Consider the following 10,000-nt stretch of genomic DNA (forward strand, 5'->3'; position numbering starts at 1 on the left):
GAGAGAGAGAGAGAGAGAGAGAGAGAGAGAGAGAGAGACCCGGCTGCAAGTGCTTCCTGGTTGCCAAACATACAATGACCTACACGGACAGGGAAATAATATTCGTGTATGTACACTTTTACTTTTATTACATCAGTTGAAACTGTTCTGCAACGGTGTATACTGATGTCAAACTCTTAAATTTAAATCTATTCATCTGGAATAAATACTTGTCCCAGATTCTTTCAGTTGGTCTTTAAAAGTTTTCTGCAAAAGAAAACTATCGTGACGGCTTTGTTTGTCCATCCGCACTTTTTCTGTCCGCCCTCAGATCTTAAAAACTACTCAGGCTAGAGGGCTGCAGATTGGTATGTTAGAGTATTTTGATCATCCACCTCAATCTTGACGCGCAATTCCAACCCTCCAATCATCAAACATTTTATTAGGTTAAATTGCCATGATCGTGCGTCTGGCAACGTAGGACAGGCCACCACCGGACGTGATTAAAGTTTGATGGGCCGCGGCTCATACAGGATTATACCGAGACCACCGAAAGATAGATAGCCTATATTTTCGGTGGCCTTTATTATACGCTGTACAGAAAACTCGACTGCGCCGAATAAACTTCGGCGCATTTTTTACTTGTTTTTCAGTTCCACGCCGTTATTTCCATACGAACAATTCACTGATTCAGAATTCAGATCAAAACCTGAATTCTGATACTGATACTGATAGGCTATAACTAATTCAAAAATGGTAATAATATTTATTTGAAGGAAAGGTAGAAGCATTATACAGCAAAAATAAATATTAATAATGGTTACGATATCAAAGCACTTGTCTGTGCTGTGTTGTTTGTTATCCCCTTATATTAATGGGACATTGGTTTATTAATGATTTCCTGCGCTTCTCGTTCAAGAGAAGCGCACTGGAAAAAATAAAATACTTGCTGAGTAAGTTATACGTTAAATGAAGACTTTTACGCATTACCTTTCAGTTTTACTTTATTTACTCTTCACTTTAATGTATAACATTAAATTTATCACGGGATGAAAATAGAATCCTATTTATGAAAATTTGGCTAAAAAAAAACAAGCACTGAGGCACTTTCAGCCACCCAACGCTTAAGACAGAGGTAAGAAGATGAGGTTGACAGCAAATGAAGGCGGGAATGGAGAGTAAAAGTAAAAGGCTACAAAGTGGATGCAGCCAAAGCCAGAGGGAGGACAATAAAAAAAAAAAACTTAGTAATGCCTATGCATGGTACACTGATGGTTAAACCGCTAAGGGGATGATGATGAGAATAATGTTGCTACTATAGTATATCATCTACCATCCATTTTCTACATTTTACCCTCAGGGCTATTTTAAAGGGGATGATGAAACGGTTGTTTCGCCATGTTTAAAGCCTCTGAATCAAATAGTTTTATTTAGTTTGAGGAAAGTAAAAAGGCCTTGGTGGGTTGTTTTTAAAGCAAAAAAGGTCTAATTATCGCTATAGTAGCACCAAAGCTTTTACTTTATCATTTCAGTGCTGGTGGTTCTTTTCACAGTCATGAAATCATGAAATCTGAGCGGCATCTGCGATTCGAGCATATTAGACTCGGTTATAACTAGTATGTATCCACCTTTGTCCAAGTCAGGAGTAAACTCATTCTAAGTAAAGTAGATGGTAGCACGACGATATTGTTTATTAATATAATTTGTTGACCACACAATACAGAAATGGGTGTATATAATACTTTTGATCTCGAGGGGCTAGTACTAAACACAGCGTCCCAAGGGCTTCGACCATGTTTAGTGCTAGCACCTTGGAGCAGGTGACGTTAAAGGTGGATACATACCGGGTTAATACCAATAGACCCAACCTATCCATTTCGGGGACCGGGAGTCATCGTTTTTCTCAAATATCTCTCAAACTAATTATTTGATCGAAATGGTACTTTAACAAAGTGTAAAAGACACCTCCCGCTAATTTTTGGTAATACAGTGCATTGTCAAATGGTTTTAGTTAAGGCGTTTACTCATGACTTACATGATGCTGCCAAGCATCGCCAAACAATGCATTCGAAGGTCCTTTATCCCCATCCGGTCCCTCCCTCCCCCTTCCCTCATCATCCCTCCCTCAACCACTTTCCTAGCCTCGCCATCTCCGCATCCCCTTTCCTGTCTATGGGGGATAGCGGACGTTCGAGTGCGTAGAATAATCCTGCTCATGCGACTTTGCCTTTAAAAGCCAAGAGTAAACGCCTTTACTAACACCATTTGACAATGCACTAAATTACCAAAAATCAGTGGGAGGTGTCTTGCATACACGTGTCAAAGTACCATTTCGATCAAATAATTAGTTTGGAAGCTATTTGAGAAAAACGATGACTCCCGGTCCCTAAAAAGGAAAGTAAATATCAGCGTCCCAGTGTAATAATCGCTTCCCTTTAGGGGTGTGTTACAACCCTATAGCGTGTGAAATGCTTGACCGATCTCTAAGTGTCCTTTACATAATTCCAAAGCTACCATACAGCCATAAAGACATAATCATACTTCCTCATTGCCAAGAGTACCAATAAATCACGAATTTATTGGTGGTTTCGAGTCTTCTGGTTCTTAATATTATCTGATGTTTATGAGTACTTATGGGTACTGTATACAAAGGAGCAGATTAGGAGAATCTCGTCGTGTTTCGAGGAATATTCTACTTTTTGGAAGGAAAATCTTACCTTAATGTAAGCTTTACATGCGCAAGAAATTTTATTAACTTTACCAAAAAAAGAATATTTTTCTCAAGATCCTTTTTTTAATTGTGACTTAAATTAACTAACATATTCTTTTCCTCACTGGCCATAGCTTAAATGATATCTCATGGTATATAATTTAATATTCTTATATTTGTGGGTCACAGCACTTTGCATTATATATATATATATATATATATATATATATATTTATATTTATACATATCTATATACATATATATATGTATATATACATATATATATGTGTATATATATATATATATATATATATATATATATATATATATATATATTGGTTTATATATGGACTTTCCAGTATCAAGATTACAAATATACAAAATAGGTATTTATCATATTCATCTGTTTGTATTCCATATAACTTGAAGATGTTAAAGAATATAAGCAAACCTAAATACAAGAAAATATACATATTTTTAAGCTTGATAAAGGAATGATTTGCAATGTGCTAAATGTGATGATGATTGCTTGTCCACTGAATTCATGTCGCGAGAAAGACACTCCAACTGTTCAGAGAATCCCTACAAGTACTGAATTTATGCGTGAGAAACCAAACTCGAATCTTTAACGGAAAATAGCATTTGCTGTTTTAGCTTTCCCGGATTCTCTTTTACGCCAGAGTCAGCCAGCCAACAGCCTTTCAGACAGACATATCCAAATTGCCCTCAATTCCCTTTCGCCCTTTTTTGGGTTCTTTAAAATTGCAAAGGAAAAGTGATATTGGCCTTCGACCTGATGCTGGTTACTCGGCATCGCATCTGGACGCCAAATATAATCGTGAAATTATTGGATCCAATCCCTTTTCAATGAACGATCCTGTGTCCCTGCGAAGGAGGTCAGAGGCCACAATAGCAAATGGAACCAGGTATGATGGTCGAGAAGAGATTAAATTTTTTTTCTCTCTCTCTCTCTCTCTCTCTCTCTCTCTCTCTCTCGCGACATTAGCGCTTTAAGGTCAAAACTAAATTAGAAAGTAGGGCAGACACAGTATCCCCCTCCCCCTCACTCTTTTTTTAAATAAAAGTCTTAGGAAGGGATCAGACCGCGAAGCTTAATGGCGAACTGGTGCAAGCCACATCAAGCTTGTGAAGTTTCAATATCCTGAAGCAATCACTGCTCCTGTTGCAGAAATGGCTCCTTAGAAGCACTTAGGTGATTCCTAACAGGAGACTCGGTACTGGCGATGTCTCTACCAATCTACCAATTTAGTTGTTGACAATACTGGAAAGATTAGAAGAAGGTGAATGTGTTTGCGAAGATTCTTTTTGGATTAGCTATTCCTCTCTCTTTCTCTCTCTCTCTCCAATCACATGAATCTACTTTTTTATTTATTTGTTTGTTTGTGATGTGAATGTGACCATGGTTTGTGAGAGCTAATACAGGATTTAACAACATCCTTGAGGTTAGCGGAGCCTTTGTTAGCGGTATTTAGTTCATGTTAATGATACTGCGCCATCGTTTGGGCACAATATAAGACAACATAATTATGCTCTCGTAAATCTTAAGCAGATTCCTTCCAAGGTTAAAATTTATTTTTATCATCACACCAAACAACAAATCTTAAAAATTCATGCTGTTTATTTAGTTACAGGTGAGTCATTTTTTTTTACTTAGATGACTGTAGACTTCCAGACATATACACACTATGATAAATATATACTGTATATATATATATATATATATATATATATATATATATATATATATATATATTACACACACACACACACACACACATATATATATATATATATATATATATATATATATATATATATATATATATATATATATATATATATAAGTGAATAACCTACATTTGACCTTTAACTCCTAGAGAAGATCATTATGAAAAAAATTTTTAAGCGTTTGCTCTCTGAAATGTACTTCCATAAGAACCGACACCAGAAATAGTAAGATAATGCGCAATACATCCATTCGAGATCGGATAATGTACTGTACACGAAATGAGCTTTCTTTAGTATGATGACTTAATGGAAAGTATTTCTGAAAATGGCTGAAATGACAGAGCACAACTATCTACATTTACCGAAGGGTAATTATGCCTTTATTTGTTGTGTGGAATTCCTAAAAAGAACCAGACGAAACAAATATTTAATGAAACTTGCAATACTCAAAGCCCCAAAAGGAGGATAAAAAGGGAATCCAGTGAAAAAGTGAGGACAAAGTCACTGATTTCACTAATTACCCTTGATTTAGTTCTCTCGACAAGAGAGACAAAAGATGGAGCCGCTCTAACATGAGACCAGTGATGAATAAACCAGACATTTACTTTTAATATGGGTAAAAAAAAAAAAACACTTAAGAGGATTGCCTAATTTAGGCTCTCCTACTTGAATGTAATGGCGGTAACCATTTCGGAAGCGTAATAATAACTCACACTTGTTCTCTCTTTCTTGCTTAGTCCAAAGTGAGACCCACAACACTCGACTAAAACCCAAATACCTAATTCACTGGTCAGACTTTAGCATCTCTCAGGAATTTTAGAGAACGCACCCATATCGTTCCTGCTTAGCTAAACCTATTCGTGGACAGAGCGCTAGTCATTCAAATGTGGGCTGAACACTTTACCACTTAGGATTATGAGGCCTTATGAGGCCTGAGAGAGAGAGAGAGAGAGAGAGAGAGAGAGAGAGAATGTCTGCAATAAAGATCAGGTTACAATTACATCCTTCTCGGAGTCGAAACAAAAAAATTCCTAAAATTTAATGAAAGAGAATCGTATGAATATTCATGAGTTCAAACATCTTACGCATTCTTCTTTGCTAATTTGTTACGGTTCACGATTCATGGGTGCACCCACCGAAGAAGCAGAAAAACTCCGCATCATTAATGGTCAGGCGACGTTTGGAAAGTTGCAGTAGGTTACGCGGAAGTTTCATTGCGTCTCATTTCCTGTGATATTTCAGGCACGAAAGAAATTGTTTTCGTGAATTGGATTCCACATCAATGAATAATGCCTAGCATTTCATTCTATGATGTCTACACTTAAGGGTGTTTATTTTTTGTATCTTCGAAATAACACTTGAATAGAATTCCGCAATTCTCTTTTTCTCTCCCTCTCTCTTGAGAGATGAAGTTTTGACATCCAAAGAAAAATTACGAGCGTTTAAACATATTGCAAAGTCAGATGTTAAGATTAACGCGGCTGTATCTGAAATCGATAGAGACAGTTGCTCTAAATAGTCTGTGAGTCATGAAGGTTGACTAATACCATTTACGGAGAATAATGCTCATAATCATTTTTAGCAAGGTATACGTGTCTAGTTAGGAAATGTTTGACAGCATTGAATCAGTGGCAGCTTTCTGTCTGCTAACGCAAGCTATCAATCCTTTTTATACGGCTTTTCAGCATATTTCAGCATTCTCATTTTATTCAGTGGTTCTCAAACTTTTTGGGCCCATGCACTCTTTCCTCATATGTCAGAATGCCATTCCCCACCCCCTTCCCATTTCCAAAATTGTCTGCCTCAGCAGCTGCATTCCGAATAATATGCATATAATACTAAAAATCCTTGGTACACAATCCCCTGAAAGTCTGAAATTCCCCTCAGGGGAGAATTCCTCCCTGGTTGAGAACCACTGGCATTAGCTGATTCCGTACATGTCAGTTTTAAAGCAAAAAAAAAAAAAATTATAAAACACTCTTTTACAATAGTGGGGGCGTTTCTACGTTAACTCTAGCAAAACGTGCCTGAATTGGACAGACATATGAATGCGTGAACTGCAATACATCATTCTTCTATGTGGCATATTTGCTATGGCAACCTCACTCTAACTAGCGCGCGTGTATTCGAATCCAATTCCGAAAAAGATTCTTCGATTCAGTTGAGACTGAAGGTTTGAAGAATAAAGAGTATCGAAAAGGTATAAAAAGGACATGGGGCAATATTCATCCTTGTTCGGCTCCTTGTTTAGAAACCGATATGAAAATTAATAATACATGTATAAATGGGAAATTGACCATGTATGTATATATATATATATATATATATATATATATATATATATATATATATATATATATGTATATATATGTGTGTGTGTGTGTGTGTGTGTGTGTGTGTATTCTTTCCAACTTAATCTCTAGTGCAGAGTCGTTTGTTTTATGATCCTTTCTTCAGATGTTTATCTTGTGTCTCCCCTTCGTCTATTCCTTTGTCTCTCATGTAGTCTAAAATGCAGTCTCTCCATTTTGTCTTAGTCCTTCTCTCTTTTTAGCCCCTAGCACTTCTATTTCCGTGATCTCTCCTGCAATATGTCACTCATCATATCCCCTCTCCATCAGGGGCCCAAACAATATCACTCTTGATTAATGGGCTTTCTTTCAGACTCTTCCACGATTTTTGCTGATTTCCCAACAGGGACTCTCCTGCCGCAGAGTAGCTCGGATAACATCTTCAAATTATTCCATCCAGCTTGTATTGGGCAGTTAACCTCTTTATCCATATCATCCGCTGTATATATCATCGAGCTAGATACTTCAACAATCTCTGAATGTTCACTTCTCCCTGCTGAATCGTGGCTCGCTGGTATCACCCAACCCATTTGTCATATATTCAGTCATTTGTTTAACTCATCTCCACCCCTCTATTCTCAGACGCATATCTCCACCTGTCTAGTTTTCTCTCTAGATTCTCTCCCGTTCCTGCAATCAAAACGATGTTGTCAACGCAGAACCTCCCTTACATCCCCTACCATCACATCCAGCGTGATACTGAATATAAGAACGTATTTCTCCCCTTTCATAACATATTCAATTCATATTACTTCAAGGGGTAAATGTATGCATAACACTCCACTGTGTTCTACTATGAGCTTTCTCTTTTGCTTGTATTATCAAATCTTTGTATGGAACTGTTTCTTAGCAAGCACAATCTAAATACAGCCTCTTGGACGAACACCTTCAAGTGTTCTTCCGCTATCAAGACCTTCAGCGCTCTACTTCACTTCTGTGCACGTGGATGCAGAATAATATTATTATGGGCTTCTTCTATCAAGGAACTTTAACCAAGTCTCACCGAAGTATATGTAGTTATAATGACGACTGATGTTTTGGTTATGGTTAGTATATTTCATCGGTGCCTACGTATTTAAGCTACATTCAGATGAAGTACAACTCTTCTTTTTCAGAGATGCTTAGTCGTAAATGTAAATCAACAATTCTAATCGCGAGGCATTAATTCTCCTCGTGCAAGAAGTGGGGGCCACACCCAAAGACCTGGAAGCTACTTCTTGAAGTCTTAGGAATCCGTCTTCGTTTAATACTATCTTGATAAATTGCTGACTTTTTCAAAATGTTATAGTTTTAACCCTCCTGATAGCGGCTAATTACCCTTCTCGATTAAATCAGCATAGGGCTGATAAAAAAAAAACTCGCATTGCTCACGCATAGGAGAGACTGCTAAGAAACGTTAATATTTGGTTGTTTCCTTCATTTGTTAAATATACTACTTGCCTCGAAATCAATAAAATTAAGCCATTTCATGGCAGTGATTGAATTATTAATTGTTTTCAGTGTTAGGACGACTCAATGCATTTTTCTGTTAATCTGACAACACATTCACTGGGGCAAAACGGATTAAGAGATTGGATCATTTGAACTTTGGTAAAAAACAGACATCTCATTTATATATACACATAAAAATGAAATTAGACCGGCTAAAATCAGTATAAATGCAACTTATTAACGATATTCCTATGTATTACAGGAATAAAATGTCGGTATGCTTAAGTATGTCCGACTTCTGTTCGCTGGTTACGAATTTCTTCTTTGAAGCCACAGCCGTTCAACTGAGTATCCTTCTGACCGCCTACATAGCACTGATTCAGGCTTTTTTACTCTAAAGGATAATTTTGATTTTCTCTTTGGCAAAACCTTACTCTTCTTAAAGTGATGGTAGAATAATACTTAGCAATATGAAAAACGAATAAAAATTCCAGTGCCTTGAATGCCGTAAAAGTGAACATAACTGGAACATTCATTAATAATCGAGGCAACAGGTGGGTAATGATAATTTATCTTGGACGTAACAAGCCGGCGAAGTTAATCATTTCATAAGATAAAAATGCAACATATAACTTTATATGTATGTTAATGCTTACATGTATGCACATAACACGAGCGCACGCACACACAGACACTATATCTATATCTATCTATATATATATATATATATATATATATATATATATATATATATATATATATATATATATATATATATATATATTATATATATATATATATATATATATATATATATACATTATATATATATATACATTATATATATATGCATATATATATGTATATATACAACATACATACACACACATATATATATATATGTATATACATATATATACAACACACACACACAACATATATATATCATATATATATATATATATATATATATATATATATATATATAATATATATCTATATATATGGCACCAGAGAAAGTTTAAAAAGAAACTACAGAGCGCCAAGTACTTTCGTATGATTTACACATCTACGGGACACGAAGGAGTGTAAATTGCATGAGAATATTTGACACTCTATCGTTTCTTTTAAAACTTTTCCTGTGGCTTCAGCTGACAACAAAAAATCACGTCCATATTTATGATGTCTTATGTATATATATAATATATACATTAAACATCATAAATATATATATACATATATATGTACAGTATATATATATGTATTATACACACACACACATATATATACACACATTAAACATCATAAATATGGACGTGAGTTTTTGTTATCAGCTGAAGCCACAGGAAAAGTTTAAAAAGAAACGATAGAGTGCCAAATACTCGTGTAATTTACACTTCTTCGTGTCCCAGATGTGTAAATCACAGTAGTACTTGGCGCTCTGTAATTTCTTTAAACTTTCTCTGTGGTTTCAGCTTTTATATATATATATATATATATATATATATATATATATATATATATATTTATATATATATATATATATATATATATATATATATATACATATATATATATATATATATATGAATTTACAAAAAGATTTGCTGAATATAGTTATATTTGGGAGCCAATCAGAATATATATATACATGTATATATATATTTTTGAAAAATATTTATATATATATATATATATATATATACCTTATATTACCCCTCTGATATATATACAATATATATATATATTATCTGAATATATATATATATATATATATATA

This window comes from Macrobrachium rosenbergii, chromosome 53 (assembly GCF_040412425.1).
Source record: "Macrobrachium rosenbergii isolate ZJJX-2024 chromosome 53, ASM4041242v1, whole genome shotgun sequence".
NCBI lineage: Eukaryota > Metazoa > Arthropoda > Malacostraca > Decapoda > Palaemonidae > Macrobrachium > Macrobrachium rosenbergii.